Consider the following 6,294-nt stretch of genomic DNA (forward strand, 5'->3'; position numbering starts at 1 on the left):
TACTTGTTCAATTTTTTATGCCAATGAAAGCTCTAGTGGGTCTTTAATGCACTCTTTCTCAAACTCTTTTAAAACCAACTCTTCAATGACATCTACATTTAACCATTGCTCTATCTCATCTGGAGATTTCATTGCCTTGAGAACATTGAATGTGACTTGCTCTCCATTTACCTCATAGTCAATTCTCCTTTATGTACATCACTCAATGGTCTCCCTATTGCCAAAAAGGGTCTTCCAAGAATGATGGACACATATCTATCTGCTTCAAAATCAAGAGCAATGAAGTCAGCAGGGAAGATGAATTTATCTACTCTTACCAACACATCTTCAACTTTTCCTTTAAGATGAGCTAAAGATCTATCAGCCAGCTATAGTGTTATTGTGGTTGGCCTTGCTTCTCCAACACCAAGCTTCTTGAAAATTGACATTGGCATAAGGTTAATGCTTGCTCCAAGATCACGAAGGGCTCTTCCAATATGATTATCTCCAATAGCACAAGGAATGGTGAAACTTCTAGGATCTTTTAATTTTGGAGGGAGCTTGTTTAGCAAAAAATCACTACTTTCTTGTGTCATTGCTACTGTTTCAAACTCTCCAAATCTCTTTTTCTTTGAAATGATGTCTTTCATGAATTTCACATAATTTGGCATTTGTTCAAGTGCTTCTGCCAGTGGTATATTGATATGAAGTTGCTTCAAAACATCCAAGAATTTCTTAAATTGGTCTTGTTCCTCTTTTGAAATCTTTGAGGAAAAAGTGGTGATTTAATACTCTGTTTTTCTGGAGAACTTTGTTGCAATGATGCTGTAGCATTTTGTTTAGCACTCTATTTTACAAAATCAATTTATTCCTTTTGAACAATAATCGTATCTTCTTTATTCCCTTCCCCTTCTTCTTAGATTGAAAATCCTTTTATTGGCTGGACTTTGAGTGAAGTTGCTATAGATTTTTCCACTCCTTAATCAATAGCTTAACAATGCTCCTTGCCTTCGTGCCTAGGATTTTCTATGTCACTTGGCGATGATCCTTGAGGTCAATTGCTTAAAGCACTAGCTAGCTGTCCTACTTGATTCTCTAGATTCCTCAATAAAGATGTTTGACTCTGAATAATTGCATCATTCTTTGCCATATATTCCTTTAATAGAATCTTTATTGATGAAGAGGGTTCTATAGGTCGAGTATTCACTTGTTGTTGCGCACTTGGAAGGTGATGAGGTCGAGTTGGGATGGAAGATAGACCAACATTTTGTCCTTGAGCATTTCAAGAAAAGTTAGGGTGCTGCTTCCAACCAGGATTATAGGTGTTGGAATATGGATTATCAGGTTTGTTGAAGTTACCAACATAGTAGGTAGATTCTGGGTTGGAAAGACAAATATCAAAGAAATGCTCCCCACCACAATATTTTCAAGTGATTGCTGCATTTTGTTGTGTTTGTACAGCTGCACACTAGTTAAGGAGGACTTGTGCAATTAAGTCTGTCATTGCATCCAACCCATAAATCCTTGCTACTCTTTTATTTATAGTTTCTCTCTCAACTGGCCATTGATAGTTGTTGGTCATTCTCTCCAAAATCTCATAAGCTTCATTGTAAGACTTTGCCAATATAACTCCATTTGTTGAAGCATCCACCATAGAACGAGTTTGTCCATTTAAACCATTGTAGAAAGTCTCCATTGAATCCAATGATAAATTCAATGGTGAGGACATTTACGCAAGAGCTCCTTAAATCTTTCCCCCGCCTCATGCAAAGATTCACCGTCCAATTGTTGAAAACTAGAAATATCATTCTTGAGCCTGGCATTCTTTGTTAGAGGAAGTACTTCATCAAGAACTTCTCTACTAAATCATTTCATATGGCTACGGATTTTGGAGATAAAGAGTTCAACCATGCTCTTGCCTTATCCCGCAATGAGTAAAGGAATAATTTCAATCTCAAAGCTTCTTCAGTTGCTCCAGGTATCTTGAAAGAATCACTTACCTCCATAAAAAAGTCTAAGATGGAAATGAGGATCTTTTGTTGGTATCCCACTAAACTGCCCCACAGTTTGGTGCATTTGGAACATCATAGGCTTAAGTTCAAATTGTGGCACTTGAATTTTTGGCCTTACTATGCTAGGATTCAACTCACGCAACGTCATATAGCATACTGCTACATTATTCTCATCATTATTAATAACCCCATTTCTGTCTATTTCAGCCATTGTTTGAACTGTTGCTAAACCTTATTGCTCCCTTCTTCTAGCTTGAAATGTCCTTCCGATTTCTGAGTCAAAGGGTAACAACTCTTGAATACGCAATGTAATCATACAAGGGTTAAAGCACCTAGGAATAAAACAAAAGTAATATCAAAGTAAAGAAAATGCGGTAAATAAAACAAAAAATTACTTCTACACCAATTATCAATAAGAAAAGTCCCCGGCAACAGCGCCAAAACTTGTTTGTTTGTTTCTAAAAATGCTACACAAGTGCATGAGTCACAATCAAGTAGTAAATAGTAAGTAGAGTATCGATCCCACAGAGAATTTTATCTTTAAACCTCAATGTAAAAGGAAGACTAATTTAAACAAGATTGACAAAATTACTTTGTGATTAATGAACTAAATAAACGATGGACAAGCGAATTAAACAAGAGATCCTAAATTGGAGAGCACGCAATAGAAATAACTATAATAAGTGGTATGAATGTTGGGAATCAATTTCTCCTCCCCTTAATTTGGGTTGTGAATGCTACAGCAAAGCTGTCAGCACAAGGCATATCAAAGAACCTAGAACAAAATTACACACGGGTATCTTCCAATCCACATATGCGTTAACATCCTAATTCAAAACAATCATATTCGTATGGAGAATTGAAATGAGGATGTGAATTACGCTTGAGTTCCAATAGTGGGTACATGAGGCAAGTGAGTATCCCTACCCTACCCACTAATAAGCTAAACCCACATAAGGATCAAGATAACTCACATTATTCAACATTGATCTAGCTCCAATTAACTTTCCAATTAACTAAAACCACAACATTCATTCACTCAAGGATGGTCAATTGATAAATGAAATTACTCAAAAACATGCATGTTGAATACATTGATAATAAACTATGCTACAGCAAAGCTACAACAAACTAAATAATCACGGTTCAAATCATAGGTTCGAGTACTCTTATCATCCCAAAAAAAAAAGAAACTAGCTCATATTAAAGTTCAAATACAGAGAAATAAATGCAGCGATTAAAAACTTCAACTAGAATATACAGAAGTAGGAAATATAATAACAAATAGAGAACTAAGAGAATGCTTCCACAATGCTCTAGCTCCCTACCTACAGCAACTCTTCCTCTTGCACAAGCTTTTCTCCTCCCTTGTCTGATTCTCTTCTCTTTCTTTTTGGTGCCTCTTCTGCCTCTCTGTTACCCCCAAATTTTTCCAAGGTGATAGGGTAAAAATGGATTGTAGGATTAGAACCTTCTCTTCTAAGATCAATGGCTAAGGTCCTTCATGTAGTGACAAGAGGAATATCTAATCAGCTAGCCCTTTTTAATGATTTCACTAGATAATGTCATGCGTGTCCGATCTAGAAAAATCATGTTACCCAATGCTTTAGCATCTCTATAGCAAATTGAGTAGACTTGTTCTTTGTTCTTCTTCTATGCTTCATGTCATTTCTTCATCCATTATAGTTCTTTTCCATAATGCCAAGACAAGTAGAACTAATCAATTCCATCCATTAATTCAAGGGAAATTCATGCATAAATATCGTAAAAGACCATTACAAGATTTAAAACACTAAGACTCACTAAAACAAAATTTATTGAGAATTAACACTAAAACATAGAGAAGACACTCTTGAATCAAGCTATCTGAAGTATAAAATTACTAGAATTAACTCTATTTCATAGAGTTATCATCCGTGAACCTAGATCCTGTAGTGTACATCACCCCCAAGGGTATTTGAGTAAATCCAATACCGACTGGGTGGGCTATGACAGAAGATGGTATCAAAGCTTGGTTTGCCTACAATTCTAACTATAATACTATATAGCAGAGCATCTTGAGTCACTAATCCATAGGTGACTCAACTAAAATACAATGAATAATAGTACAAGCGTTTGACTTAAAACCAATAATGAGTAATTGGAGCATAATGAAGCTAACTTGAATAATACACAATAACTTTGTGAAACTAAAAGATCATGCAATGATATTAACCAAGCAAAGCATAAGACACAATAATATATATGAAATGACAAAAGTGCATAAGTCATAAATATTACAACCCAAAATAAAAAGTGCAAGAGCATGAATAATCACGCATACTAAGTATACAAAACAAGTCCATAATCTAACATAAACCATCATAAGAAATCCTGGACTAAGACTAGCATTAAATGGGACAAAAGCATCAAAAGTCCTGAAGTGGTGGTGGTGGTGGAGGCATGTATTGACGAAGGAATATTCGGGTCAAGAGACACCCGAAAGCCAAGTTCACTACCCCTGGAGTTCTCAACTTCGTAAATCATCACCCTCTTTATAAAATCAGAAAGGTCAATGGGATACCTCACATATGGAGCGAAGGTGGCAAAGGTCTGCATGAAGGAGATCTCATCCTGGTGCTCTCCCTTGAACACAATATTGCGACTCACAGGGGAATGAATCGAGGGGAAGGAAGCATGCTTGTACCTCGTCTAATGTGATCGCACTCACAGTTACAGAGCAGGTTGAAGAACGAAGTAGCACAGGCGAAGTGTGGTGGATCCAACTCAGTCTAGAATCGCCTTCACTCGGCTAAGTCATGAGCATAAGGGGGTTAGGGCGGTCAAACGGCCACCCTATCGGTCGACCAACCCATTTTCTGAAACTGTGATCAATCATAGTAGTGGGGCTGCCGACCAAGATCGACCAGTCCCAATAAAGGTCAATTTTGGGGCTTTTTGTTGCTTGGTTTGGATTCTATGCATATGTATTGATCAACTAAGTGATTTCTATGCATGTGTATGGATCGATTAGATGTGTATGATTGGATTGATGCATAGAAATTGGATGCTTGAGATGATGCTTGTTTGAAGTTGAAATGATGGAAATTTTGGTGATTTTGTCAGGATGGTTAATTTACGAAATTAAATGTTGAAAGTGGGAATGTCAGTAGCCCTAGCAATGAGAATGGAAATGGGACCCCACCACCATAAGCAGTGCCACAACCGCCTCCTCCTCAAGGTGGTGATCTATTGACCGCTCCATCGGTGGTTACTTCCCAAGACTTGTTGAATTTGATGGCAGCATGATGCAACAACAATAAGCCCAATTTAACACAATGATGCAAGCATAATTGATATGAATCAAGGAAATCAGGTCGTTCCCCATGGCAACGAAGCCGGAACCTCCATGCATGGAGGGAATAAAGGGAACTTTGGTTTAGGACCCCACACTAAACTCATGGAGCACTTCCTCAAGCTCCAAGTACCTTCTTTCACTGACGTGTCCAAGTATCCTTTGCTACCAAACAAGTGGTTGAAAGAGATGGAAAAAGCATTTCGGTACCTAAGGTGTACCAAAGATCGAAGATCCTTTGGCCAAACAAAAGTTCCAATATGAAGCAGATGTATGGTGGAATGCCACGCAACCCATATTGGCAACTCAACACCTAGAAGTGACTTGGGCGGCGTTCAAAGATGCCATTTTCCAGAATTATTTCCCAGCATTGGTCAAAGATGCGAAGGAGACAGAATTCATGGCGCTTCAGCAACAATCTCTCTTGGTTGTAGAGTACCAACAAAAGTTTGAAGAACTCTTTTTCTTTGCCCTAGTCTTCATGAGGGTCAATATAGAGAAGGCTAGGAAAATTTTAAAGGGTTTGAGGCCTACTATCAGGACTTACATGGCTATCCCAACCCATTGAAAACTACACTCAAGTGGTGCAGTCTGCTTAGAAAATTGAGAAAGGATAGAGGGAAGGTTATCTACTGCAAAGGAATTTGGTCAATAAAGGGATCAAGTAGGAGCTGAGTCAGAGCAAAGTCATGATGTGGTAACAGGTACGCTACCTATTGCTAGTTTGTGCAATTATGTCGTTTGATATTGGAGCATCGTATCATTCATTGTATCATCATTTGCAAGGCATATCTCGTTGTTACCTAGGAAAAAAAATTGAGTCATAAGTTAGTGTTTAGTACACCCATTTGATCTATAGTGAAACCTGATGAAGTAGTTGGACCTTATCTTGTGTCAAAGGAAGGAAGAGACCAAGATGCACATCTTCTGAAACTTGATATGAGAGATTTTGATGTGATCCTAGGTATG

The 6,294-nt window shown here is 37.8% G+C and overlaps 1 non-coding gene across 1 annotated transcript; it reads left to right on the forward strand.

Annotated features, from left to right (window-relative positions):
• Positions 1–1,690: 1,690 nt before the first annotated feature.
• LOC149029458 (small nucleolar RNA R71) lies at positions 1,691–1,797 on the forward strand. Its single transcript, XR_016171290.1, has one exon. It is a non-coding gene; the product is annotated as a small nucleolar RNA R71 (small nucleolar RNA).
• Positions 1,798–6,294: the final 4,497 nt, after the last annotated feature.

The sequence above is a fragment of the Hakea prostrata genome, chromosome 1 (genome assembly GCF_041222555.1).
Source record: "Hakea prostrata isolate BN-2017 chromosome 1, UWA_Hpros_2, whole genome shotgun sequence".
NCBI classification, from domain to species: Eukaryota; Viridiplantae; Streptophyta; class Magnoliopsida; order Proteales; family Proteaceae; genus Hakea; species Hakea prostrata.